The sequence below is a fragment of the Dreissena polymorpha genome, chromosome 15 (genome assembly GCF_020536995.1).
Source record: "Dreissena polymorpha isolate Duluth1 chromosome 15, UMN_Dpol_1.0, whole genome shotgun sequence".
Lineage (NCBI taxonomy): Eukaryota > Metazoa > Mollusca > Bivalvia > Myida > Dreissenidae > Dreissena > Dreissena polymorpha.
The window spans coordinates 1665885-1683660 of NC_068369.1; the positions used below are offsets into that span (position 1 = coordinate 1665885).

Below are 17776 nucleotides of genomic sequence, written 5' to 3' on the forward strand. Positions count from 1 at the left end.
ATATCAACTGGACACTGTAAGTTACCTTATACTAAATATGTTGTGCTGTTCTCTCCAAATAAATCAAGACATTGTCCTCAAAGGATGATGGTTCCGCTATGGACAGTTGTCCTGGTAATATCTTTTGGATACATTTATAGGGTAAGCAATAAGCTGTGCTCACTACTAAATCACTGTAATATGATAAAGTTTGAGACTGTAGTAAAAAATGGCATTGAAACAAGTTCACTAGAAAACAGAAAAAAAAGAAGGTGCAAAAAAATATAAAATTGCTAGCTTCAATATTGCAGAAATGACATTACATGAGCAATTTTGACCCATATATTTGACCTTGAAGGATGACCTTGACCTTTCACCACTCAAAATGTGCAGCTCCATGAGATACACATGCATGCCAAATATCAAGTATCTTCAATATTGCAAAAGTTATTGCAAATGTTAAAGTTGGCGCAAACCAACAGACCAACCAACCAACAGACAGGGCAAAAACAATATGTCCCCCACTACTATAGTGGGGGACATAAAAAGGCAATTTTGATTTGTGTCAAGTTCTTTCTTGCAAATCAAACAAGACTATTGCCAAGCAATATATGTCCCCTACTAGCTCAACAAGAATTTTTGACGTAGGAACAAAATTAAATGACGTGCATAATGTCCACATTGCCATCTATCCATGTTTCAAGTTTCATGAAAAAATATATAAAAACTTTTAAAGTTATCGCAGGATCAAGAAAACCACCATTTTCAGCAGTATTACTAGTCTATTTGTTGCCATAGCAACCAGAATTTTTGACATAGGAACAAAATGAAATGACGTGCATAATGTCCATATTGCCATCTATCCATGTTTCAAGTTTCATGAAAAAATATGTTAAACTTTTAAAGTTATCTCAGGATCCAGAAAAGTGTGACTGACTGTGAGACAGACTGCAGACAGACGTACACACAGAGCACAAACCATAAGTCCCATCCAGTGAAACTGGTAGGGGACGATAACATAACTTATTTTATTGTTTTAATCAATTCAGTTAAAATACTATCTAAGAAAAGTTATGATAATGGGGTCTGTTGTGCAAAATATTGGATTTATTTTTGCTTGAAATTGTTGCTTTTACATTGAATTATATAAAGACAAGAACCCGTCGGAGACAGGTGATGCTCCCCAAAGTGTTTTTTTGTCACAATATTGCACTATATATTCAGATAAAAGGAAACATCTTGAGGGGCATAACTTTGGACAAAATAATACGATGGATGGCTTAGCAACTTAAAAATTTCAAAGGGCCATAACTCTCTAAATAAATCATCTAACCAGAACCCACAAATATCATGCGCATCTCCTCAAGGTAGTGAAGCTTCCCATAAAGCTTCATTGTATTCCAGTCAGTAGTTGGGGAGAAATAGCCCAGACAAGAATTGCACTATATGTACAGTTTATAGAAAATTTCAAAGGGACATAACTCTGTGAAAAATCATCCGACCATACCCGACTGATAATATGCACATCTCCTGTTGGTAGTGAAGCTTCCCATAAAGTTTCATTGAATTCCAATAATAAGTTGCTGAGAAATAGCTCGGACAAGAATTGCACTATATGTAAAATGGAAAATTTCAAAGGGCCATAAGTCTGTGAAAAATCATCCGACCAGAACCGGCTGATAATATGCACATCTCCTCTTGGTAGTGAAGATTCCCATAAAGTTTAATTGAATTCCAGTCATTAGTTGCTGAGAAATAGCCCGGACAAGAATTGCACTATATGTACCGTTAATGAAAATTTTAAAGGGCCATAACTCTGTGAAAAATCATCCGACCAGAACTGGCTGATAATATGCACATCTCCTTTTGGTAGTGAAGCTTCCGATAAAGTTTCAATTGAATTCCGGTCATTAGTTGCTGAGAAATAGCCCGGACAAGAATTGCACTTTATGTACAGTTAATGGAAAATTTCAAAGGGCCATAACTCTGTGAAAAATCATCCGACCAGAACCGGCTGATAAATAGGAACATCTCCTCTTGGTAGTGAAGCTTCCCATAAAGTTTAATTGAAAAGTCAACAAGTCATACACCTGATGTTACTGTCTCGCGACCTTCATATTTCTTCTTGACTTCATGATTTCACTACACTATGTAATTATTGAGAATGTACACATGTATTACAATCAATATAAATCTCTTAGTGGTGAATTGATCCAACTTATAGAAACAGATGTCTACCATACATTACTTAGTAAGGTGACTGACCCTAAGTAAGGTGACTAACCATTCAAATCAGTAAACATGCCATGTACATACCATTATAAAAATATAAATTTAAAATGTTTACAATCAATTTTATAACAGGAATAGAATTTTGAACACAGCATTTAGCAATTGTATAAATGTCGTCCTCAAATATCTACCCGGTAAATAAATATTTTTCCCACACTTTCCCACAAAGTCTTTTTTTGAAGGTCATTATTGTGGGTTTATTTCCTTCATCCATGACAGTTTTTATTAGCACAGTTGAAAAGAAGGCTTACAAAAGAAGTAATGGGTGATAATATGCTGTCAAATCTAAGTGGTTGTTAATTTCAAAGTGCTAGTTGAATAAGAATTGTATATCATGTCAGGTCTCCATAAATCAGTAAATAATCCTGGTATTAATGGTCATTAAGTGACTGTCTGACCATTTGACCAAAACAAACTCTCGAATGATGGAAATGTATTAAGTTTGAAATGCTAGAATTGACATCAGATTATGTTGGTTATACAGTCATTTATAATTGACATGTGATGGCTATATAAGTTCTTTAACTTTCTGATTGTAACCAGAGTGTAAATTATACAGTTATCCAAATATAATTGCATGCATATAACAGTCCTAACCCAATATTGGTGGTTGTCAATTACTTTCGGTTTCATTTATCTGGTTTTAAGGGTGTTGAGGAGACCCGGGTGGGCTATTTGGGAATGTCTTAAAAGATTGTGCAACTGATATCTCAACACCCACATCAAAAACACAGCACACAATAACCATATAGCACTTCTGTTGAGTGTAAAGCAGTTGAAACAAGAAATATCTTTAAAAAAGATATACGGTGTTGATTGTGGTCGATGTTTATGAACGATCAAAAGTTATCTCTATGAGATAAAAAGTAGCGGATGCCTTTTTTCTGCGCAGTTGTTAGCTACATCATAAGCAAATCAATTACGGGGTGTTGCGCCAGATTTCGTGGCTTATTTTGCTTTATGTGATATTATTACTCAGATATCTATATTTACAGAATAGAAAAACACAAGAAACATGAAAATAAACGAGTGCATATAGGTCAGCCGGCAATACTCGAATCTTATTTAATTGCATAATTATAGTATAGCGAATTATTGTGGTCATGCTTAATAAACTGGTCTAAATGGATAAATATTTCTAATTAATTTTATCAAAATTGGTCCTTATCATGCAAATTTTGAAACCATATTAAAAATCGATGATTGACATACCACAATAATATCGCCGAATATCTTTATTTAGTATCTTTCTGATCAAAACAGACTTCAAGTGCACAAAGTTTACGAGACGGCGTTTATATAAAGATTTCTGCAACTGACCGCAAACTGACCTTGATACCTTGCGGATTGGAATGCAATGCATTACAGTCACTACGTTATTGTCAGTAAGACACAATGATCGCAACCCCTTTTGCGAACTCCGGTGATGAACTGTATATAAACTCTGACTTTCACAAAATGACCGCGTATTGACCCGAAACCTCGCGGGTTGAAATGCAATGCAAGTAAGTACTAAATATGACAACATAGCCTTTAGTTAAACGCTTTTGCGCTGGTAATTCTCTGAAAATAAAAGGTGAACGCACAAACTGTATTTATGTCGAAAATTGATTGTAAAACTGTTCTATCTATTGGGCCTTTTCATTAGAGATAAAATTGTTTCATGCAGTAAAACAGTGTTACAAAGACGCGGATATGTTTCCAATGTTCTGGTGTTATACTCAAATCAGCCAATGGAATAAATGAAGTGTATTCATTCGTACCTAGCCGCGGGAAATTTTATTTGAGTATTATTGGACACTTACAAAGGTCAAGTCAGGGTGAAAAGCTGGCTTATTCAGCTTACGCCGAAAAATAGACAAACTAAATACATTTGGCCATATCAAAACTTTTAATTCAGATGAATTAATAAACTCAGACAAGTGTTGTGTGTTTATAAACAATAAAAACACACTATTAACCCTTTTTGTAGTACACATTATCAACATAATAAAATACTACACATTTTCAATATAATGATGAATTAAACAGTGTATTAAAAAGCAATATAAACAAACTCTGTTATAATTGACAGCATAATTGGCAATTACTACTTATCACCAATCACAGAGGGTCAATGAACAATGCCAAAACGACAAGATCACCCCTCTGATAGAATTAAAGGTACTTTGTGGGCTGGTAACTGTCAATATAATCATGGGATCACATTGGGACAATAATTGATTGGCATTATGTTTATGTTATTATGAAGTTCTTAAGTTGGAATGATGACGCATTATTTAGTTTTATATTATTTTGAGCATTCACTTTTTAAATATAAAATAAGATATTTTTGGACAACTTAATGTTTGTAATTTATATTAAGCAAAATAAATTATCGGGGATTATTTATTTGAGTTTTTTTTCCTTATAATTTTTCGTAAACCATTATTACTCAAGTCAAAATAAGAGCATAATGTTACTTCGTTCGTGAAGATAAAGGTATTTAAAAAACACCCACATGAATATTCACCATTTCAATCTTAATGTCTTTATAAATGTGTTTTTATCTGATTGTATGCATCAATTTTCAACATTTTTGCTTAAGTACTCTGCCTGCAAATAATGAATAGGATTAATAGAAAAACAGCCACAAATATCACACATTTCAGCTTACAAGTCTATCAGATGTATTTGTTATCTGTTACATAACAAAGCCACGCAATCCTTTGATACTATTTGGCCATAACTCCTGGTAAGGGCACATTAGTACTGGCCGGTGACAGTTTGGCAGGCTGATCAAGCCTTGATCTATACAGCCCTCCCCTGCAGGCCAGTCAACTCCTCACGTAACAAATGACCTGCCGTCAACTGAGCAGGACCACACCTTTTATGTACACAATTCTTGCCAACGGACATGACTAAGGAATTGATGGGAAACTCACAGTGATATTTACTGTATCATACATAAGTAGAAGTTTAAGGTTTAATGTAAAGATATTTTGCGTATTTTGTTTGTATTGTTTGAGCAGGGCACAAAACACACGCCTTCTTCAATATGTGCTATATCTTCTATGTTTAACCCTTTACCCATTGATGCATTTGTAGTCCCCTAGAAAGTTAACCCTTATAGCGCTGGAACCGAATTGTAAAGGCCTTTGCAAACAGTTTGGATCCAGATGAGACGCCACAGAACGTGGCGTCTCATCAGGATCCAAACTGTTTGCTATTCTGATAGTATTCTTTGAAAAAAATCGAAGAAAATGCTAATTTTAAAAATTCAGCAGATGACATTTTAGCAGACGACAAATTTCCCAGCATGCAAAGGGTTAAATTTAATAAAAGACCTTTCTTAAGAGATTCAAGTTTTAAAGGCATCATTTCCAACCCTTAGATACTGATGAGCAGCAAACAGCATACAACCTGAACAGATTGCAAGTTTAACTCGCAGGCTGTTCTGGTTTTATGCTGTTTGCAAATAGCCATTTTCACTTTGCTTGTGAGAGGGAAAGGGTTACTCAGTAGCCTTGGTAGGCTTTCAAGCATCAGCTTGGTCCTACAATAAAACAGTGATGGCAATTGGATCATTCAGCATGCCTCAATTGAATGTCTTATGACAATAAACTTTTTTGTCCCAAACATTTATGTTGTTTTACACTCTTAGAAACTCTGCTTTTGTATGATTACGTTAACTAGATATTGTTCATTCCATTCAAAGCAAGTGATTTCAATGACATAGTCTTTGTTTTACTCCGAACTACCAAATTACAAAATAAAACTCTGACAACATTTGAAACAACAAAATATAATGAATAATAATGAATCAAAACTTTTCTGCCAGATTTAACAACCATTCCTTGGCCCTAGAAAAGTTTGTCTTAAATAATTATCACCAGCTTGCATGCTAACAATTAATGTACCAGTATTTAATCTTAAGTAAACAAAATAACCATTGATAACAACCCAATGACGCATGTAATTTTATGCATACCTTCACAATTAACATTGCCAGCAGCCTTACCGAATAAAATTTATGCAATGAAAATTTTCACTGGCGAGTTAATTTGAGCTACGGTGAATATATTCAGTTTCAAATAACCAGTACAAAAGCTAATATTTGGCTACATATTAACAGATGTTCATAGAAATATATTACTACAGTACAGAGCCCACATAAGTCTGGGAGGTAGACTTCAAATACTGTTAAGGAGTACATAGAATTCATACAATCAAATAAAGACTTTCACAATAAATTGCCATTTACATAAGAAAGTTTGACTGGCTATGAACTTTTGTGAAACCATTGCTGTAAAATGACAAAGGTATGTAATATGGGGAAAATGTATTAAGTAAATGTTTTCCTCAAAGAGCAGTTAAAATGTACATCAGCATGACTCTTTTGAAATCTGTGCTGTCAAACGAAAAAGTATTTCACACCTTTCAAGGGCATTCCAAGGCATCCATAAAGTACGTAACACTATTTATGACCATTTTTAACCTCCCCCCTCCCTCCAGTTACAAACTGTCACAAATCTCAGACCCACCCCTTAGGTATGTCACACTTACATATTTTAAAGAATGACGTAATATAATTGTTTATTATTCATGATAATGATGATTCAATTATATAAATATGACCTCCAAAATTGTTTTTTATAATAATAATAGTTATATGTTAAAATTAAATTCTGAATTTCCAGCGCAATGACATAATTATGCAGTGGACAACATAGAAACAATAATACTTCTGGCATGACAAAAGCACAAAAGGGTATACATTACAAAAGGCTTCGCAACAACATACTGTCCCTCCTAGCAAGAGGAATTGTGAAAAAAATATTCAGGAGATGATAAGCATTTCATGCTATTTTGAGATAAAACTAATTCAATTGATACACAAAATTGTGTGACACAAGGCATACATGCCATAATTTTTCAGACCAATTCCGGGACATTGAGTTAAATTGTCCGGGACTTTTGCCGATTTTCCGGGACATGTATAAAATGAAACGATATTTATAGACATATGCATTTTTGGTACGTTTTTTTTTGTTTCGCATCGTTAATTGCAAAAGTTCGAAAGCCTATCCGAAATACACTTGATCTATTAACGTCAAATTAAACATTACTACTTCCGTTACTAGATACAAGCCACGTGTTTTCAGTGTAAGCATTCTAAACATAGATGGTGATGCACTGCGTTATTGTTATTAAGACCGGTGTGTAACGCGTAGTTGTTGATACGACATGGCGAACGCATTTCAAATTCACTTATTATTTTTAACGTATATTTACTGGGGGTTTAGAACAAGACAATAATAAACCTAGTGAGGATGACGTTTTTATATGCTTACTTTTTTACTCAAATTCTTTGTCGGTTAAACGTGCGAACATAAACTGCTTTTAATGTTTTACTCAGCGATGTTGGACTTCAGATGTGTGAACAACTATCCTTTGCCCTTACGCAGCGGAAAATAATCACGTAGTAGATTAAAGTCAATTAACAACCACATTAAACAATGCCGCCTCTTCGGTTTGACCGCGAACGTGAGACAATCGATATGATAACAGGACCCCTGTTAATTGATCGATTTTGACACGTAGCGTAGTCTGCCTATTCGGGTAGGCATTGTCATGGAGACGCTGCAGATATACGCAGATTCGAGGTGCAGTTAAGCCTAAGATAAGGTACATGTATATATGGATTTTGTATATTCCGGGACATTTGACAGATTTCCGGGACAGCTGGACAAGTTCTTCATTTCCGGGACTGTCCCGGACAATCCGGGACGTATGACATGTATGCACAAGGCCTACCCCCCCCCCACCCGTCATAAACTGTAACACTTTTTTATACTGACTCCCTCCACCTGGAGCGCGACATACTTTATGGGAAGCCCCTCATTGCATAAAGTTTACAAACAGATATGATGGGTCATCATAATTTTGGCAATATGTCTCATGAAATATCAACAAAAACTGAAAGACCTCCCACTACATCTGAGTCAGCCACTATATAACACTCAAGTTGAAGTGTTGGTCAATAAACTGGGTAAACTCTGTCTTGATAATGACATGACCTGAAAATATGGGGACATTTACTTCTATTTTCTTCTATTACCCATCTGAACTTATCCAGAATTTGTCTGGGTTATAATCTGTTTTTATTTCTACTTAAAATTATGGTTATCAACCCATCTGGGCACAGTCTGTTTCAGTATTCTCATCACTTACAAATGGTTACTTCTCCTACCTTAAGCTTCCTGACAAGTTGTTGAGCCTCATGCTTGGGATCTCTTATAAATGTCCATCTCTCATATTGTTGGATAGCTTCCTGAGAAGTTATTGGTATCATGATTAACATTTAACAAATTCACTTCTCTTACTGATTGTTATCTCCCCTCTCCCAGTGTGATACAAATCTTCACAAGTGGTTGGGAGTTAAGTCAGGTTGTCCTACATGTCTATGGCGCTGTGCACCTTACTGTTACATAGTTTATCTGCCTGGAAGCTTTGCAACTTCACTAATGGGTTTGCACTAGGCTTAGTGACAGTGAAGGACCAAAAAAAGGTAGACATAATAATCCAAAACACTGCAGGCTCAAGTTAACATACATGACCGTGAAAATCGCAGCTTTTTTGCAACCAGGGACCTAATTTATGAAGCTGTTAAAAAATTCATCAATAATATGCTAATATAACTTTAAGCAGGTAGTCAAACTTTGGATTTTGTATAAAGATCATACTGGTAACCTTGACAGTGTTTGTTAAATGCAAGAAGTGTAAGTAAATGTAATGAAGATAAATGATGAAGATAAATTAAGGTCGCCGTGGTGTAATGGATATGGTGTCCGCCTTGCGACCGGGAGGTCACGGGTTCGATCCCCACCGTGGGAGCGTTCTTTCGATCTCCCCCAAAGACACCAAGTACTGGTTCTAGGCCCAGGAAACGGACTCGAGAGCGTTTATATAAGCCTAAGGCTTTCGACGCAATCGAGCTAAAATAAATAGGTTTAAACTAAATGATGACCAGTGGTGCAGAAAAGAGTTCAACCAGTGTCCTAAATTTAACTTTTCTTTTAAATATAAAATCTATATTCTCTTATTTGTGTGAAATAGTTGAAATACCATAGAACTACAAAGCATGATTTCATTAATCTTTCATCATACAATTATCTTTGTTGATTACACTTGGGAATTTTATAATACCTCATAAAATGCAGTAATTTAGTCAGCATTTGATTCCACTATAGTAATAAATAAAACGTTGTTGAAATAAGAATTTAATTTTGCTCTAAAACACAAACACATGTTACATGTACATCATAGCTGTTTTCACATGTTCAACATAAATCAACATTCAATAGATGATGCAATATTGAGATAAACATCTGGAAATTGATGCCAAGAATTAATAAATGAAACATACTTGCAGCAGCTACAAAGAGCATATTTTCATTGAGATATAAAGCCACACACAGACTTCGAAAAAATATTTACCCAATAACTAGCTCATGTTCTCAAAATTAAAAATTAATAAACATAATTAAATTTGCTCTGTACCTAAGAAACATAATAATTATACAGTCATGTACTTCAAGTTTGGAAAAGCAACAAAATGTTTGTCCTTTGACAATCTGAAACACCCTACAGTGGTCATTTATCATCTAAGAACTGGTTTGTGTTTTTTGCTGCATTAACAGCAGTGTTTCATGTTTGATTTATGTCCCTGGCCCCTGGCTACATAGCTGTTGCTTCATATCTCTGGTAACTCCTTGACAACAACAGTTGCTACCTTGGAGATGACCTTAGAGCTGACAATTGTGACTTCTAAGTTTGCATTTGTTTCTCCACATATTAACATTCTAAACTAGAACTCAGCCAACTGTATTGTTGCCTTCCTGGCATTAACTTTAAGAATAACAAGAGATGTGTTTGTCAGAAACACAATGCTCCCTACTGCGCCGCTTTGATACATGTTTTTTTACCTTTGACCTTGAAGGATGACCTTGAGCTTTCACCACTCAAAATGTGCAGCTCCATGAGATACACATGCATGCCAAATATCAAGTTGATATGTGAAGGAACATAGAAGTTACGAGCATTTTTCGAAACCTAAATGCAAAGTGTGACAGAAAGACAGACGGACGGACGGTCCGATCACTATATGCCCTCCTTCAGGTGCATAAAAAGATCAACTTTGCTGAAAACCAAAATATAATCTTTTTAATTTAGCTTACTTGCATTATCCTTTGATGATTGCTCACAGACTTCTCCAATTATGTCAAGCTTTATTGGACCTAGATTGTTTTTAAAGGACATAATATCTAGCAGTTTAAACATATGTTGTTGACCTGACAAAATTGGTAACCATGGAAATCGTGTTTCTGTCAGCAATACCAATGATGAACATTATTGGCACCAGAACAGACACCAGTCTTACACAAGCAGGCCTCAGGTTTGATGGAAAGACACGCTATTATAATAGTACATGTCTGCAAGAACACTAACCAACTGTTGGATTCAGTTGATGTTAAGTTGAGGTGTGACTCCTATAATTGTCTCTTGCAATTAATACAATTTACATTATGAGTTCTGATGTACCATATAAAAGGTAGAGATGTTCCCTAAATTATAGCACCAAGAAAATACATGCTTGTAATATCCCTTTCAAATGACCATTGATGTACTCTTTAAAAGAGTGATTTTAAATAAACAATAAATTTGTGTTAAAAAAATAAGATTTTCACTGTTTCAATCACAGCTTTGTTTACAGTTGAAGATGAACACGTAATTTGAAACAGCAAAAACCTTTAAAGAATAGGAAATTAATCAAGATCAGATGAGGACTAATTTAAACGTAGCCTGCCAGTATTAACAGGGTCATCTTAGTTTTCAAACTTTGTGGCACAGTCCACACATCAGTGCTTTATTGTATTTTTGAACAATGTAAACATTATCAATTTGCTAACATAATGTAGAGGTTCAGTTTTAAAAGAAAGAACATGTTTTTGCAAATTTTCTGTATAAGTTTTAAAATCAACTTGCTATATAGTTGCCTTAAAGTCACTTTAACGCTAAAAATCAACAAAAATTTCGTAAAGTATTTCGTAAAATAAAGTTAACACCTAAGCAATCAGTGTTTCTTATAGCAACAGCCACAATTTCAATGCTAGATGTGGAATGATTACATAGATTTTTGTAGATACAAAACGCTCTTTTTTATCTATTTGTGGCCACAATAATTTCCTGCGAATATATCTATTGATACGACACACGAACACTATAATGGTATCATGTTAAAACCATAACAAGATGTGTTTGTGAAACACTATGTCCCCCTATATGAAGTTTGACCTTTAAGGATGACCTTGACCCTTCACCACTCAAAATGTGCAGCTCCATGAGATACACATGCATGTCAAAAATAAAATTGCTAGCTTCAATAAGTTGCTATCTTCAATATTGCAAAAATATTCATAAAATAAGCAATTTGGGCCACATATATTTATATTTGACCTCTGACCTTGAAGGATGACCTTGACCTTGACCTTTCACCACTCAAAATGTGCAGCTCCATAAGTTACACATGCATGCCAAATATCAAGTTGCTATCTTCAATATTGCAAAAGTATTCATAAAATAATCGATTTGGGCCTCATATATTTGACCTCTGACCTTGAAGGATGACCTTGACCTTTCACCAATCAAAATGTGCAGCTCCATGAGATACACATGCATGCCAAATATCAAGTTGCTATCTTCAATATTGCAAAAGTATTCATAAAATGAGCGATTTTGGCCACATATATTTGACCTCTGACCTTGAAGGATGACCTTGACCTTTCACCACTCAAAATGTGCAGCTCCATGAGATACACATGCATGCCAAATATCAAGTTGCTATATTCAATATAGCAAAAGTTATTGTTAAATGTTAAAGTTGGCACAAACCAACCAACAGACCAACCAACAGACCAACAGACAAGGCAAAAACAATATGTCCCCCACTACTATAGTGGGGGACATAAAAAGACGAGTATTTTGTATCCACAAACATCTATTTTACCAGACCACATCTGGCGTTGAAATTTCGACAATGGCAATAAGGAACAATGATTTTTAATTGTTTAGCTTTATTTGACGAAATATTGTACGAAATTTTCGTTGATTTTGAGTAGTAATGTTACTTTTAAATGTTCAATTTTAATATGGCACGCATCAATTACATCCGCCTGTTTGGTTTGGGCAAAAAATAAATATGACAGATTTAAATCTGGATTTATTACCATACAAAATTAAATCAAAATCATTTACATCAGAAGATTTACACCAAAACTGCCACTTGGATTTTTTATTTAAGATATTTTGCCTGGCTATTCATTACCTCTCCTTATGCCGATACTTTATGGCTTCAATAAACAGATAACAGCTGCAAACAAAATCATATACAACTTTAATGTTATGGTTCCTGCATGGTTATACAATGTGATCTGTCATGACTCCCACCTGATCTCATGGAATGGTTCCCTTAAGAAAAAGGCTTCCTGAGTTGACAAACTGTCTCATTTAGGAGTTCATGAAGAGATAATTAACTCTTAAAATGGTTCATGAACCCTAAAATGGTTCATTAATTGAAACAAGGGCTGTTTGTAAAACATGCAAGCCCCCATATGGGCGGTCAGTTTGAGTGGCAGCCATTGTGTGAATACGTTTTTTGTCACTGTGACCTTGACCTTTGACCTAGTGACCTGAAAATCAATAGGGGTCATCTGCGAGTCATGATCAATGTACCTATGAAGTTTCATGATCCTAGGCGTAAGCTTTCTTGAGTTATCATCCGGAAACCATTTTACTGTGTCAATTCACAGTGACCTTGACCTTTGACCTAGTGACCTATAAGTCAATAGGGATCATCTGCGAGTCATGATCAATGTACCTATGAAGTTTCATGATCCTAGGCGTAAGTGTTATTGAGTAATCATCCGGAAACCATTTATCTAAGTTGAGTCACCGTGACTTTGACCTTTGACCTAGTGACCTGAAAATCAATAGGGGTCATCTGCGAGTCATGATCAATGTACCTATGAAGTTTCATGATCCTAGGCATAAGCGTTCTTGAGTCATCCAGAAACCATTTTACTATTTCGGGTCACCGTGACCTTGACCTTGTGACCTGAAAATCAATAGGGGTCATCTGGGAGTCATGATCTATGTACCTATGAAGTTTCATGATCCTAGGCATAAGCGTTCTTGAGTTCTCATCCGGAAACCATTTTACTATTTCGGGTCACCGTGACCTTGACCTTTGACCTAGTGACCTGAAAATCAATAGGGGTCATCTGCGAGTCATGATCAATGTACCTATGAAGTTTCATGATCCTAGGCATAAGCGTTCTTGAGTTATCATCCGGAAACCATTTTACTATTTCGGGTCACCGTGACCTTGACCTAGTGACCTCAAATGACCTAGTGACCTCAAAATCAATAGGGGTCATCTGCGAGTCATGATCAATGTACCTATGAAGTTTCATGATCCTAGGCCTAAGCGTTCTTGAGTTATCATCCGGAAACTATCTGGTGGACGGACGGATATACGGACCGACATGTGCAAAACAATATACCCCCTCTTCTTCGAAGGGGGGCATACAAATGTTCAATTGTTTCAAGTCACAAGCTGTTCATGATGATTCCTATTGATGTTCATATGATGATGATAATTCCACAGAAGTTCATAGGATGATGATTCTTACTGTAGTTCATGGAATGATAATTCCTCTTGAAGTTCATGGAACTAGATTTCATTAGATGAATCCCAACTGACCTTCATTGCTCATTTGGAATTCCAACTGACTCAATATCTATGGAAGATTATCATTAACTTTCAAAGAAAATTTCTCATAACAAACTTTGTGGTATAATGTCCACTTGATTTTATGTGAGAACTAATGAAATTAATGATATGGCATTATTCAATACCACATGGCACTGATTTCATGGCAGAAAATCCTACTGTATTTTATGGGCTAACGCCTACTTGATTTGAAGGAAGCATTCAATTATTTCCAGAGGATAATTCCAAAAGGCTATCTCATAAGATTGTGAGGACAGAATATCCCACCTGATGGTATGTGAGAAATATCATACTTGTGTAAATGGGATAATTATCCCACTGGTTATGCATATTAGGAATTGCTGACTTTTGCACATGGGAAGAATATTGCACTAGTGTACATGTATAGGAGGATTATCCTACTGCTTCAAGTGTAAATGAGAGGAATATCCCACTATTTTTGGAAAGGAGGATTATCCTACTGCTTCAAGTGTACATGGGAGGAATATCCCACTAGTTTTGTAAAGGAAGATTATCCTACTGCTTAAAGTGTACATGGTAAGAATATGCAACTAAGTGTGTATAGGAGGATTATCCTACTGCTTCAAGTGTAAATGGGAGGAATATCCCACTAGTTTTGTAAAGGAAGATTATCCTACTGCTTAAAGTGTACATGGAAAGAATATGCAACTAAATGTGTATAGGAGGATTATCCTACTGCTTCAAGAGTAAATGGGAGGAATATCCCCCTAGTTTTGTATAGGAGGATTATCCTACTGCTTCAAGAGTAAATGGGAGGAATATCCCACTAATTTTGTATAGGAGGATTATCCTACTGCTTCAAGTATAATGGGAGGAATATCCCACTATTTTTGTAAAGGAGGATTATCCTACTGCTTCAAGAGTATATGGGAGGAATATCCCACAATGTTGCATTTTGGGAATGCCCTGGACTAGCCCATATGGGCAATATATACCACTAGATTGCATGGGAATAATTTCCCACTACCCCACATTGGAGAAATATCCCACTAGAGCACATGAAAACAATTTCCGTCTAGACTGAATAGGTGGATTTGCATTATTTAATGGGATAATTTTCACTTAAATTCACTGAATTACATGTCTGTTAAGTTGACTGAATGTGATGATTTCAAATAGAGGACTTTTTGTTGATACATTCTTCATTCTATAACATAATGAAACTACACTTCAAGTGATGATTCCACTGTGATTCTCAAGAACAACAATATAGCTATTTTTGTTAACTACATGGTATTTAAGCCTTGTTTTAACCATTTTCCCTGATGCATTAAAACAGTCCTTGTTGACTTTCGATTTAAAAAGTAGATTGTTACCAAAGATTAGATCATAGAAGACATGTTGTAAAAAGAAAGACCTTCCACTAAATTTAACAAACACACCATTTTGATCATTTTAATCATTTAAACTGCTCTGCAGTAGTGCACAATGTGCATAGCAGAATAAACATGGGCACAGTCACACAAATTAGACAAAAATATGGCTTTCAATTGAGCATAAGACCATTGTCCATGTCTTTTACACAAGTGCAACGCATTGCCTTATTAATTGTTCAAAATGATAAAGCCTATAACATCCTAACTTATCAATTAAATCATGTATCATCAATTTTAAGTTTGAATGTCTTTAGGTCTATAAAAAATACATTTTTATTGTTTAGGGATTCCTTTCTAAATCAATAGATAAACAACTCACTGTTTATATAAACACTTCATGCACCAATATTTCATAAAAATGTCATTTATTCATTTTTTATGCAATAAAATACTGAAAACCACATCCTAGACAAATTTCAAAACTTAAACACATGCTTAACAATTAACAGACAGAGCTTTTAACATCAATATTGATTCTTATCTTTTTTGAACTACCACCAACGTTTCAAAGAGAAATGCAAACAACTTCACACAACATTAGGCAATATCAGATTATTCAAATAGAGCTGAATGTAGTGAATTTTAACTCCGGTCATGTGAATATAATCAACTGGATAGAAAAGGTTTTGACCAAGCAAAAAGAGTGCAAATAAACCAAAAAGGAAATAGATATCCAACTTGCTTCCCATGAAAGCTTAAAAAAAATTCAATGATTGTATTTTTAAGATTCAATGTTCATTTGCCTTTCAGTAGCAAAAGGTTATAATCATTAGCTGAGTAATTGCATATTTGAGAGACTGCATACACATAAGTATGGATATATTAAATCTTCATACATCAGCAACTTATTTTATAACTCTGTTGTCTATGCCAATACCATAACTAAACAAGGGCTGTTTGTAAAACATGCATGCCCCCCATATGGGCTGTCCGTTGTAGTGGCAGCCATTGTGTGAATACGTTTTTTGTCACTGTGACCTTGACCTTTGACCTTGTGACCTGCAAAACGATAAATGTACCTATGAAGTGTCATGATCCTAGGCAAAAGCGTTCTTGAGTTATCATCCGAAAATCATTTTACTATTTTGGGTCACCGTGACCTTGACCTTTGACCTTGTGACCTCAAAATCAATAGGAGTCATCTGCGAGTCATGATCAATCAACCTATGAAGTTTCATGATTCTAGGCATATGCGTTCTTGAGTTATCATCCGATAACCATTTTACTAATTCGGGTCACGGTGACATTGACCTTTGACCTAGTGACCTCAAAATCAATAGGGGTCATCTGCGAGTCATGATCAATCTACCCATGAAGTTTCATGATCCTAGGCGTATGCATTCTTGAGTTATCATCCGGAAACCATTTTACTATTTCGGGTCAACGTGACCTTGACCTTTGACCTAGTGACCTCAAAATCAATAGCGGTCATCTGCGAGTCATGATCAATCTACCCATGAAGTTTCATGATCCTAGGCGTATGCGTTCTTGAGTTATCATCCGGAAACCATTTTACTATTTCGGGTCACTGTGACCTTGACCTTTGACCTAGTGACCTCAAAATCAATAGGGGTCATCTGCGAGTCATGATCAATGTACCTATGAAGTTTCATGATCCTAGGCCCAAGCGTTCTTGAGTTATTGTCTGACAACCACCTGGTGGACGGACCGACCGACCGACCGACAGACCGACATAAGCAAAGCAATATACCCCCTCTTCTTCGAAGGGGGGCATAATAATGCAACTCAATTTGAAGCTCACAAGTTTACTTATAACTTTTATATCTTACATCAAATAAAGTTAAACTCAAATTCTATATATTAAGCTGTGTCAGGGTCAAAATGTTCTATTTATTTGACTCACTTTGCTCCAATTGAAGTTTTAACACTTAAATCATTAAGATTATTGGTGATATTGTAATACATAATGTTGAAATGATTTGTTTTTAAATATGATTGTTAGTTGCTTTTTCTGTCTTGACTTTTTGTCACAGACAGCTGTGGATCAAGTTTTGGGTCTAAATTCTTCACTGCAATAATGCTACTTAACACAAAATGATCTTATTTCAAAACTTACCATAGAATACTTGCTCTAATGAAAACAGTTCATGTTGTCTATCATGTTAATAAATAATAATACGTTTGCATATTGAAATAAATGCACATATTATTTTTGCACTCGTTCCTGGTAAAAACAACAACATATTCCTTACTAGTGGTGTATGACCTATGATTTCCTTAAATGTTACCACATTGGATGGCTGTACTCACAGTA

General features: G+C 35.3%; 1 protein-coding gene and 1 long non-coding RNA gene across 2 annotated transcripts in view; both read right to left on the reverse strand.

Moving 5' to 3' along the window:
- LOC127860768 (microtubule-actin cross-linking factor 1, isoforms 1/2/3/4/5-like) overlaps positions 1 to 17776 on the reverse strand; it is a 258995-nt gene that overhangs the window by 204337 nt on the left and 36882 nt on the right.
- Positions 271 to 17239, reverse strand: LOC127860681 (uncharacterized). The gene is made up of 3 exons (XR_008039890.1): positions 16753 to 17239; positions 12075 to 13701; positions 271 to 330 (listed from the first exon to the last, which is right to left on the reverse strand). It is a non-coding gene; the product is annotated as an uncharacterized LOC127860681 (long non-coding RNA).